This window comes from Lepisma saccharinum, chromosome 20 (assembly GCF_977018435.1).
Source record: "Lepisma saccharinum chromosome 20, izLepSacc3.1, whole genome shotgun sequence".
Taxonomy (NCBI): Eukaryota; Metazoa; Arthropoda; class Insecta; order Zygentoma; family Lepismatidae; genus Lepisma; species Lepisma saccharinum.
Genome location: NC_139248.1, coordinates 44,795,928 through 44,808,544, shown reverse-complemented (window position 1 = coordinate 44,808,544; position 12,617 = coordinate 44,795,928).

The following is a 12,617-nucleotide window of genomic DNA, read 5'->3' as shown; positions in this document are numbered from 1 at the left end:
GTTGGCAACCTTGCTTTATGCACTGTAAGGCAAGCCTCAAGCAAGGTTGCCAGCTCCTTGCTTTAGGTTACGTTAGACCAAGAAAAAAAAACCTTGGTGATTTTTTCGAGTGAGGAGTTGGCAACACTGCGAGAAAAAGGTTGCCAGCTCCTTGTTTTAGGTTAGGTTACCCCAAAAACCTTGGTGATTTTTTCGAGTAAGAAGCTAGCAACACTGCGCCATCAAATAGAGCTCATGCCTTACGAGAGAAATCCATTAAGGCAAGCTCACCACTTCAGCTCACCACAAGAGGACGTTCAACCCGGGCACTTCCTCTACTTGTGTAGCGTACGAGTGTTTAAGAATAACGATTTTATGGACGAAATAAAGTAAAGATTTTTTTCTCGTGTAATGCACAGTGAAAGAAACACTTTGCTCCTCATAAGACAAGTAAGTAATGCACAATGGTAGCCAACATATCCTTCGATGATCGGTTGTTCTTGTTGGTTCTAACCAGGGAAGTTAAAGGGCAATAAATTTTAAATAAATTCAATTCCAGTCCAGGAGAGAAAATCAGCAAGCGTAAATGGGTTCTGGACCGTAAAGAACCTTTTTATCTGTAATGTATTTCAATTTGGTCCAGGAACCTTTTTTCCGGCTGAATTTAAATATGGTCCAACAACATTTTCCGGCTGAATTTAAATACGGTCCAACAACCTTTTTCCGGCTGAATTTAAATATGGTCCAAAAACCATTTGCCCGGATGAGTTTAAAATTGCGTCCAAGTTCCGTATTGAAATGAAGTAATACGAAACTTGGACCGAAATTAAATTTTACCAGTAAAAAGGTTCCAGTCCTGTTATGGAACCTGATAGATCCCATTAGAATGTTCCTGGATCTTTATCAATCCCAGGGTTCAGGGGGAGGTGAAAGGTCGCGGGAATTCTAATAAATAAATTAAATTCCCGTCCGGGAGAAAAAAATCAGCAAGTGTTCTAGACCGTAAAGAACCTTCTTTATTTTTAAAGTGCGTATTTCAATTCGGTCTGGGAACCTTTTTTTCAGGCTGAATTAAAATTTTGTCCAGGAACTCTTTTTCCGAGTGAATTTAATACGGTCGAGGAACCTTTTTTGGGGATCAATTTAAATATGGTCCAGGAACGTTTCTTTTTAATTAAGCAATACGCAACCAGGACCGAATTTAAATTGTGCGAGGAAAAAAGGTTCCGGTCTTCCATCGGAACCCAATTGAACCCATTAGAATTCATGGGTTCCTGGACAGTTAACAACACTGGTTCTAACACTTCAACTCGGCCTCCGTGCGGAGGCCCACAGGACAGGTACTGAAGGAAAGTCGCATGGCTATACTCATCGCATTTCCAACTGGCAGCTGGGAAACAACGAATCAGTGATCAGTTTATTTATCTTGTACTGACATCGGACATTTTCGTGTCACAAGGTACCCGAATGTTGCTGGCAGGACGAAACAATTGAGCATCGGACATAGGCGCCGACTCCATGAGGCTTAGGGGGGCTCGAGCCCCCCAATGTTAATGATGTGGAGGCAGAGCCCCCCAAAAATAATTTTGCTTAAGGGGATCTAACGTATTATTTTTCTTCTCTTGTAAAGTTTATTCTGAATTGTGCCACATGAACTTAACTTTAAATACACATTTGAAATGTTCTAGACCATCAATTTGTGGGGCTGAGACCGCTAAACCATCAAATTTTGGGGGGGGATATGACCGGAGACAGCAAAACACGACTTATTACTATATACTAAGTATATAATTATTATTTACTATTATACATATATTAATCAGAGAAATAAGAATTTAGCCAGTGACTTGTTAAAGACTGTTTGTGAATTCCTTAAAAGAATGAAAATATTTAGGAATATTATTGATGTGAATGAGAAGCCTGGCCATACTGGACTGCGACCAGTTTGCCCACGTCGATGGACGTTGAGAGCCTCCAGTATGCAACAGATCTTAAGAAACTATGAGAACCTTCTCAATTTTGTTGAGAAATTTTCTGAAGAACATTCTACTGACGCAGCATTAAAATGTGCTGGATACCTGGAGACAATGCTTCACTTCAAGACATATTTCTTTCTCTCCCTCTACTGCAATGTGATGGGTCCAATAGAAGAGGTAAACTGTAAGATTCAGTCTCCACGCATTGGTGCTACAGAAGTGGAATCAAAACTAAAATACTTCACTGACATCTTTCAAGAAAAGCGAATGTGTTTTGAGCAGTTCTGGCAGAAATGCACAGAGAGCAAACCCAGCCTCGTTGATGAGCCAGAATTGCTCCGGCAACGTCACGTCCCTAAGAGACTTGAAAATCCTGATGCTGCCAAACATCACAAGTTCTACACTCCAAAATAGTATTATAAATCAATATACTCTGACGTGTGTGACACAGCAAAATCATGTGTTAAACAAGGACATGAATCTACAGGACTACAAAAAAATAACAGCCGTAGAGAAAGAATGCATCTCAACTGTGAACAGTTGCACAACAAACTTTCAGCAAACGCGAGAATTCTTTCGCCAAGATTTGGATGCCGATAGGCTTTCCTTACACATGTCCATGCTTGGTGATATCGCCAAACAGAAGAAAGTGGTTCTAACTACCATGCGTGACATAAGGAAGTTTATTTTGGAAGACAGCACCCTCCAGGAGCTTCTGCCTGAAGTTGATAAATTTATGATGGTCCTCCGCACTGTGCCAGTGACGACAGCCACAGCCGAAAGGTCATTCAGTGCTATTCGCCGACTAAAGACATATTTGAGATCTACAATTAAGCAGAAGAGACTAGCAGCTTAGCGGTACTCCACATACATCAAACTGTGCTTGATAATTTGGACCTGAGACAGCTCGTTAATTAGTTCATAAAAAAATAACCCACTGTGTAGAGCGACTTTTGCTTTATTTTTAAATCATGATCATATGTTTTTGTTGTGTATCTCACTTTATATCTTAGTGTACATACTATTTTTTATTATTGCAAAATTAAATTTAAAAAGTAAAGTATTGAAGCAAGAACAAAAAAATAAAACTATTTTCCTGCGATTTGTGTTAGCATTTATGTAAATAATTAAATAAAACTGTTAAATATTGCAAATATTCGTTATTTTATGAGTACGTCAACACTAAGTTTATTTGCAACCCATCACATGTCTGTTGCGGACATTAAAACACACCCATGCCCTCGCCGGGATTCGAACCCGAGACCTCTAGATCAAAGCGAGTTGAGTCGACCACCCAACACGCTCGGCTACCGAGGCCGGCATAAAACTGTTAGGTTGGCCTTTTAATGTAAATACATACTTTTCAATAAAAATGTTAATTGTTATCTAAAAAACAAATGAACAGACACAAAAGACATAAAGAGACTTTGAAACATTTTCTAAACGTTTTTCATGTTACATCTCATTTGCATGAGGAATATAATAGCTGCTTAAAAACTGCTATACGAAGACGTAATTTTTATTTTTAAAAAAGGGAGGGAGTAAGTCATTCATTCATTTATTTCAGTGATCAGAGCCTTCCCCCAATAATTTTGACAAGTCGGCGCCCCGGCATCGGATACACAGCATGTTGCCAAACGTATTGTAAAACGGAGGGGAGTTCATTGGCGTCGTTATTAGATAAAAGTTGTACAATAGTACACAAAGAACGGAAAATTAGTGCACAAAACACCCAAACATTGAACAAACAAGCTAATAAATACAACTGACAAAAACAGACATACGCTTAGCAACGTTGTAACGGGAGAGCGATGTTACCCCTAAAGCTTTTACTTTGCAACTGGGGTTGTTGACACTCACCCCCGAAGACGATTGGTCGACACATAGAGTTATGTAGCAAAAAGTAGGTCAGCCGCCAGTCTAGTCCAGGAATGTTCTTTCGTATCCAAAGTATGTATGAAAAATATCAGGATAATGTATATGTATTCATCAAGGTTGTATTTAGTGGGCGATCCAGGGAGTCCGGACCCCCTCCCTCCCGCCGAAAGACTTACTAATTACAAAAAAATAAATAATGAAAAAATAAAATAATAAAATAATTAAATTAAATAATGAAAATATACTTGTTCTTTAATCCAGGGTTATTAATTTCTGCCAAACGTATTGCAAAGCAAGGATTATATTGGGATCATACGACTTTGAATGACAAAGACAAAGTAGATGTATGCAAGATTTATTACTACTTATGATGTAACACTCATAAAATAAGACCAGGAACTTTACTAGATCTAACAACCTTTTCTTTATATTTAATAAATATTCAATTCTTTATCTATTTGACATTAATTTTCTTGCCAGGGCAGTTCTGTTTAGTATACAAATTTGCTGACCTTAACTATACGTAAGCTAGATAATGAATACGTGCTATTATACCACTATTCTTATACCATCCTTAGCCCGACCCTGTGGCCGAGCGGTTAGCACATCGCGCTGCGACGCCAAGGGTCCCGGGTTCGAATCCCGGTCGGGCTTGGTTGTTTGTGAATGTCCATTCATCAATTTCATCCTTTCATCACTCATCCTCATCTTCGCAAATTAGCCAAGAGGCACAAAACGCGAAGTAAAATAAACTAAATCAATCAATCAATTATACCATCCTTTTACCTATTCATGTAATAAAATTTAATATTAACTAAATTGAATATTTTAATTAATACTATTTTATTTAATTAATATAATAATTATTCTTGTTTAAACATTATTGTTGTTGTTATTATTATTACTATTATTATTATTATTGAGACATTTTGTTCAGACCCCCCCCCCCTCGAAACATGTTTCTAGATACGTGCCTGGTATTCATAAATTCCCAGATACTTTTGTATATATTCTGTATGCGTCTTAAAGAAAATATTTTATTTACTTTGAGAGAAATTTATCAACATATCGTTCTCGAGACATTATAAGTTCAGAGAACACTTGAGTTTTTTATACGCTGGACAATCCTAATATTCGTTACTTAATGCGATAGTGTTCCTATTATCTTCTGTGTAGACTAACTATAGTTTTTAAATACCATTCAAAAACAGTAGAAGTATTTTTCTCTCTGTTTTATATGGTCATTTACAAAAAAAAACATATTTTTTTCTGGTTATGTAATCACCTAATCGGGAAGATCAGAGTAAATGGTGATAAGATGAGATGGTGGGACAATCACAAACACATAAAGGACAGAACCAACACGATCTCACGGAGGCCCTGAGTTTTTTAGTGGGGTCCATGGGGTCCGGAGTCCCCCTAAGGACTTACTACACTAAAATTAATAATGAAAACAATGAATAACAAAATAACTAAAATTAAATAATGAAATATACTTTTTCTTTTAATCGAGGGTTATTTCCGCCGAACATATTGGAAGACAAGGATTATATTGTAATCATATGACTTTGAATTATAGTCCAAAGAAGGATTATGCAACATTTAAAATTTATAATAATATGCATCAAATATTACCAGGAATTTTTCTTTTCGTTAATTGGAACTAATAAAGGTAAAAAAATGTAAAGTGTTCCCCTGTGCTTAGCACCACGCCATGTTGGCGTATAGGGGGTAACGCCTAACACTTTCTTGATCCGGTCGTGAGTGGGGGTGATGTGATCAGCAGCACGCCCCTGACCGCCTTTACCCCCAAATGTTTCCCCCAGGTACCCATGTTATTCGACGCTGGGTGGGCGCCGGGGCCGCTTCCAACGTTAGAAAAGTTCCCGGATTTGAACCGGCCGGGGATCGAACCCGGGACCTTGAGCATGGTAGTCAGACGCGTTACCGACTGAGCCACCGCGGACACACTAATATTTTTTTATGTTCAATAAATATTCAATTCTTCATCTATTTGACATAAATTTCATTGCCAGGGCATTTTTTTTTCAAATTTTGGCTACCTTAACTATACGTAAGCTAGATAATGAATACGTGCTGTTGTATCACTATCATTTTACCGTCTTTTTGCCTATTCATGTAATATAAAAATGTAATATTAATCAAGTTGAATATTTTAATTAATACTATATTAATCCAAGCAGTTTTATTATTATTATTATTATCCACATTGATATCCCTTCGGTGCGAGTGCCAGAGGATATTAATCATTAAAAATATGTCAAGAATTTTCCAATTATTTTGTTTTTTTCTAATTTCTTATATTTATATTTTTTTTTCAGTTGATTGCTTTGAATTTAAAATGAAGTTAGTGATCGTGCTCTGCTTCATCCTCAATTCGTAATGTGTTACTATATCACAAATATCGACGACAAAAGTACACGAAAATATTCTTCATCTTGTAGAAGAGACTTTGAGAAAATATTTCCACACTGCGCGAACAGTAGTTGTTTACTATGACGAAGAATCAACAGTGTTTCAGTGCCTACAGAAGAGTTGCGAATGAAGGGGACTTCGCCTTTCTTACGTAAACCTTGTTTCCTGATATATGAGCATATCGTTATCTGTTGTTGGATTCCTACGGGCAACCGTTATTCCACGTAACATCTGAGAGAATGCTTGGTGGTCCCTTAGTGTTCTTCTTGCAGAGAAGCTCTCCCTTTCGGGACAACATTCTGCGCATAATCACCAGCTGCTTTGAAGCGGGACGCTGCTGAAAGGATGACTCTTTATGATCTGGAACGTATGAAGTTCCAGGAAAAGCCAGAAGTCATTTTGATTTCTCTAGAGAAACTTATGGGAGCCTTCGCCCTACTTATAGTAGGTCTAACTATCAGCTCAGCAGTGTTTGCATTGGAATACTCATACAATACATAATTAAAAATATGAATGAATATTTTATGGTGTAGTACAAGTCCTTCCATGACGTGCAGCGCAACATGCCTGGAGGATGTTAAGTGATACATTTCAAGCAAATACACTGCTTATCTCAAAGGGAACGGGGTCAAGGATGGTTTTGACAGTAGACGCTTTGAATGTCTGTTTGAGTTAGATCTTAAGTCCACTTTTTACACATATAAGCTAACCGGGACTGGACCTACAGCTTAAAGTGGTATCAAAACTAATTTGCAATATGTCACCGCCAGTATCTGTTACTGGAATGGAGCGAAGTTTATTTTGTTGAAAACTCTTCCTCGAGCGCAATGAATTCAAGAACACAAGTTATTGAACATCTGAAGGCAGTGAACCTAGTAATTATACAAACTATCCAGACCACCTATTATCCACTGTTTCTGGCCTACTCTCGTCAGCAGGGTGCAAGGGATGGAATTTTCTGATGTTGCCCAAATGTTCATCTCTCTTCCATGTAGTGTAGTCTGAAAACTCCATTCTTTCAGACAAGAGAGACTGACTCCTTGACCCAAAGCCATTCGAATCCTCTGTGCGGTTTGCGTTGTGTTCGTGTGATTCTCCGTGCGTCACTTTCACCTCACCATCATTCATTTCATTTCTGCGATTAGCCAAACTAAGCACATCAGCACTGCTTGCAGTCCGTTGGAAAGAGAATACCGCAAAATATTAAATATGTAAATAACGTATATAAATATATTTAAATGTTAATTTTATGAAGGGCGCCAATATTTTCTAATCACTTGTTTTTATTTTTGCCCCTTTCAAGTCACATAATTAAAGAAATGAAATTGCAGGACTGATCGCATAAAAATATCAACCACTATTACTTCTCTTACATAGGTAACCTAAGGTATTTAACTAACTAACTAACTCTCTAGCCTTCTTAAACCCGAAGGTTCATGGCTGCAGCAACACAGGCCTTCCATCTGTCCCTATCTTGAGCAAGATCTATATACTCTTTTCCATCCCTACCGATTTCCCTTAGGTCCATCTCAACGTTGTCCATCCATCTTCGTCTTGGCCTTCCTACAGGTCTCTTACCATCAGGTTTCCCAACAAGAATCCTGTAAACTCCTCTTTCCTCTCCCATTCGCGCCACATGGCCGACCCACCTAAGTCTTCTTGATTTAATTATTCTAATAATATCTGGACATGAATACAAATGATGTAGTTCTAAATTATGTAACCTTCTCCACTCACCTGTCTCCTCATCCCTTTTAGGTCCAAAGATTTTCCTAAGGATCTTATTTTCAAATACTCTCAATTTATGTTCCTCTTTCAATGTAAGGGACCAAGTTTCACATCCATATAATACTACAGGCAAAATTACTGTTTTGTATATTTTAACTTTTAGTTTCTTAGATATTAAACGAGAAGACAAAAGTTTATGAAGAGAGAAGTAACATGCATTTCCTGAATTAAGCCTACTTTTTATTTCCTCTTTAATATAATTTTCATTTGTTAATATTACTCCTAAGTATTTGAATTTGGAAACTGGTTCAAACGAGTTGTTATCAATAATTAGATTTTGATTATTACCTAACACTTGGTTTCGGCCTGTAAGCATGTATTTAGTTTTCTCTTTGTTAACTTCCAAACTTATCTCTTTAGCAGTTTTGAAAAATATTTTAGCATTATTCTTAATTGTATTTATATCATCCCCTAATAAGTCTGCATCAACTGCATATGCTAACAACTGAGTCACATCATTTAATTTTAGTCCTTCGTTAGTTTCTTTTAACTTCCTAACAGCATATTCTAAGGCAAAATTAAAGAGCAATGGAGATAATGCATCTCCTTGTTTTAACTCATCATGAATTGTAAATTTGTCAGACACATTAATACCCACACGAATTTTATTTTCTGTTTCACTGGTGCACACTTTTATCATACTAACAAGCTTCTTAGGTATTCCAAACTCTACTAATATATTATATAATTTATCTCTTTTGACAGAATCATATGCTTTTTTGAAATCAATGAATAGCTGATGGACATTTTTATTATATTCCCAGTTATTTTCAAGTGTCTGTCTGATGTGAAAAATTTGATCTGTAGTTGATCTGTTACGTTTAAATCAACATTGATAATCACCTATAATTTCATTAGCATATGGGGTAAGTCTTGTTAAAAGAATGTTAGATAATACGTATTTTATATGTTGTTGAGAGTAGAGAAATTCCACGGTAATTATTACAGTTCATTTTATCACCTTTTTTAAACACAGGAACAATTATGGATTCTTTCCACTGTTGAGGGATTTCTTCTTTATTCCATATTAAACAAATTAATTTATGAATTTGACATATTAATGAATTTCCACCATATTTAATTAACTCAGCTGGTATTAAATCAATGCCAGGTGCTTTGTTATTCTTTAGCCTTTTAATAGCATCTTTAACTTCAGTCAAGTTAGGTTCTGGAACTAAAGGTTCTGCTGTGTGTACTTCATTTACTTCTGATTCATCTCCTACATGAACATTTAAAAGGTCATTAAAGTAGTTCTTCCATCTATTTAGAATATCGCTTGGGTCAGCTAGAAAATCACCGTCTTTATCTTTGATCAAGTTTACTTTAGGTTGCCACCCCTTTCTAAATTCAGTTACATCTTTATATAACTCTCTGATATTTTTGGTTTTGCTGTTTGTTTCAATTTCGTTAATTTTGCTTTTCAAGTAATCTCTTTTTTTACTTCTAAACGTGCGGTTAACTTCTCGCTTTATTCTATTATAATTGTTTAGATTTGTATCATCAGAGTTATTTAACCACCTAAGTCTAGCTTGATTTGTTATTTCTATTAGATTATGACATTCATTATCAAACCATGGCTTACTTTTTCTCGGTTTATGGTATCCTATACTTTCTTTAGCTGCTGATTCTATTGCATTACGTATGTGCTCCCAATTCTTATTTACGTCTGTTTCATTTATATTTTCATCATCATTTAAATCCTGCAAAACATCGAATTTATTAGACAGTTTAATTTGGTAATCTTTCTTAATTCTTTCATCAGCAAATTTTCCTGTATTAAATTTTAGAACTTTTAGATTTTGTTGCTTATGATTTATCACTGCGAATCTTTATCTTAATTTAGCAATTACTAAATAATGGTCCCTGGCACAGTCAGTGTACGAACGTCAATTATACTAGTATGCCTTCTCTTATCAATGAGAATATGATCTATCTGATTATGAGTTTTACCATCTGGAGAAGACCAGGTATATTTATGGATCTCTTTATGTTTAAAAGTGGTACTTTTCACAATTAAATTTTTTGAGGTTGCAAAAGTAATCAATCTTATACCATCATCATTACTTAATTCATGAAGACTTTCTTTACCAATCGTGGGATTAAATGTCTCTTCTTTGCCAACCTGTGCATTACACTCACCTAACAGAATTTAACCTAAGGTATTTACTTTTAAAATATATTTATGGTGTACACTGCAATTTATAATTATTATCTATAGATATGCAAGATAAAATTTAAAAATTTACATTTGAAAATACTTTTCTTTTATCAGTGCTGTTCTACAATGTATAGGCTCATTCCACAGTCATGTACGTGGCAAACATACCTTTAGCTACCGACACAAATAACTTAATCTGGCTCACAAATGAAGTATTGAGATGAAACCTATATTATATCATAAATTACAATGTTATTAACAGTAAATACATATCAGAGAATAGATTAAAATGAATGTTTGACTGTTTAAATTGCTTTCTTATTATGACCATGTATGTGACAAAAAATAGAGGTTACACTTCACACACATTTCTTCTTCTTCAAAATTCTGTGAATTGTACGAAACTCGTATATTTTGATTTTTTTTACAAACTACTAAAGGATTAACAAATTAATATCACTTAGCAGAATTAACAGATTTATATTTACAGTTTTTGAATGTAGTAAAATTGTGCTGGTTATGTATGTGACAGGCGATCAGGTTTGTGACATTGTATGAGAATACATGGATTTTGGTTACCTGACAAACTCTTGATATTAATTTCACTTACCTGAGAATGGAAATACCATAATTCCAGGAATGTTAATTATGGGAGTAAGCAATCTTTGAATTATATCATTAAATTATGTAGTGCCTACGTCATTTTCTTGATGAAGTTATGTTCAGACTGTTTCTTGCCGAAAACTACATTTACATCAGACACTCGTGCGACACATGGTTCCACGTTTCCGTTCTACATCTTTTACAGCAGGAAAGCACCAGGTGAAATATTTGAAATGCATATTGTAGCAGATGATGACTGAAAATTCAATACCGTGTGCACTAAATTGACGATCACAGCATGACTCTTAATCCTCACAGTAACAAATCTCTTGTATCGAGGTGTTCAATGACTTCAGTGCTAAATGGGCCAACATGATCCCTGGAACAGGATCTGATGACATATTCCTTCTTAATTCCTGGAGCTTCTTTACTGAGATTCCACTCAATTTGGACTTGATCTATGCCTTTTTTGCATCACTGAAATTACAATCGTATTTGGAACTACTTTTGCAATTATTGAAGCTCGTTGTGTCCTTCATACACTCGAGACTTGCACTGCCACAAATACCATTAACAACCCTTTCCAACGAGAATCGTTCTTTTGATCTGGATATCATGTAGACAAGGTAGAAGATGAACCTGTTTTTAAATTTACTCAATGGTACATCACTCCTGATTATCAGTTTCGGTTTACTGTACTAACTTGAAACCTGAGAACTTCAATGAGTTTTAAAATGAAAGCAGACATGAGCTGCCTCATCTAATTTATCTTGTGTATGACTAACAATAACTGTGTCTTTTGTTTTAGTACGGTGGATATGTGTAAAATCGTTCATTTCAGTGATAAAACCATAAAACTTCAAATGTAGTTTAATATCCGCCTGAATATCATTTTAAAGATTGGAGGTATTTAAAATAATGTTGGTCAGCAAGGGCGGACGTTCTCAAAATGGCGGCCAATTGATTAGTATATCTTTTGACACAAGCGGTGTAAATGAACTTTTATTGGTTCTGTTTGAAGATTTATCTCTGTTATTGGTCAAAGGAAAGGAAAACTTTCCAATAAGGCCGACGAAAGCATTCTAAATGCTTATTAATGACGAAAAATACCTTGATTGCCTATGTTAAAGGGGCGTTGTTTATTATAGCATTTTGCTGTTCAAACCGCTTCAGATTTGAAGTCTCAAGTGTAATCGTTAACTATCAGCACTTTAGTTTTCACGGATGTGGATGTGTATAAATTCCAGGGACAAAAACACAAACAAAGAACGAACAATTTATAGTCCGGCCAATATGTACAGATATTTGCTGAATTGTGCATTTTTGTGATAAAAGCATGAAAATTACTTAATAAATTAGTAGTATTATATCAAACGTCTTGAAGGTTGGTGGTACTGAAAATTCCCAAAAATGCCTCTCATAGGGATCCTCAATGCATCTGCATTGTACATGTACATTACAGTATAGTAAAGACGTCTGATAATAAGTAAATGCTGATTGCCTAAATTGCAGGGGCGATTCTTGAATATTGATACCCTTTTATTTGCCTGCGTCATGCGACAGTTATATCTGCACAGTTGCAATTTTAACAATAAATAAAAGGTTCTTTTACACCAGTTCCATTGAGGTTTACTTCAGCGAAGGACCGTATAGAAAAATAATAACGTTATAATCAAGCAGCAATATAAAATATGAAGATTATGGTCTTGATGTCATCGATAACTAATAACACCTTTATAGTATCACAATGAGACTAATAGATGGCATCATCAAACCTAACGCCTGGTGAGCTCTATAGT